Source organism: Penaeus monodon, chromosome 29 (genome assembly GCF_015228065.2).
Source record: "Penaeus monodon isolate SGIC_2016 chromosome 29, NSTDA_Pmon_1, whole genome shotgun sequence".
In the NCBI taxonomy this organism is placed as follows: Eukaryota; Metazoa; Arthropoda; class Malacostraca; order Decapoda; family Penaeidae; genus Penaeus; species Penaeus monodon.
Window position 1 is genome coordinate 31,222,246 of NC_051414.1, and position 361 is coordinate 31,222,606.

Sequence of the window (361 nt, forward strand, 5' to 3'; positions counted from 1 at the left end):
GTTATCCTCACCGCCTTCGCCCGCTCCCGTTATCCTCACTGAGACCATATTTGAAAAGCAATCATGTGATATGTATTTAACCATGTAATTAATTATGGGTAATACACTCATTGTCCTGAATGAACTCGACACCGGAACAACATAATTAGTCAACTGTTGAAATAAGCCGTCCTCATTGCCGATTATTTTCAAATTCAGTATCTTGATATTTATTTAAATTATAGACTTTCGTCTATTATATTATATCATGATGTGAAAGTTTATAATCGAATAAACTTATTTTGATAATTAATTTGTTTAGATACACCTTTACAAATGAAGATTACTGCCATATCTTTTAGAAAAAAAAAAGAACGTTGGT

General features: G+C 31.3%; 1 protein-coding gene across 1 annotated transcript in view; it reads left to right on the forward strand.

Moving 5' to 3' along the window:
* LOC119592147 (C-type lectin BfL-1-like) overlaps positions 1 to 288 on the forward strand; it is a gene marked incomplete in the record, with an annotated part of 6,167 nt that extends 5,879 nt beyond the window's left edge. Inside the window, 1 exon segment of the mRNA XM_037940969.1 lies at positions 1 to 288.
* Between the last annotated feature and the right edge of the window lie 73 nt (positions 289 to 361).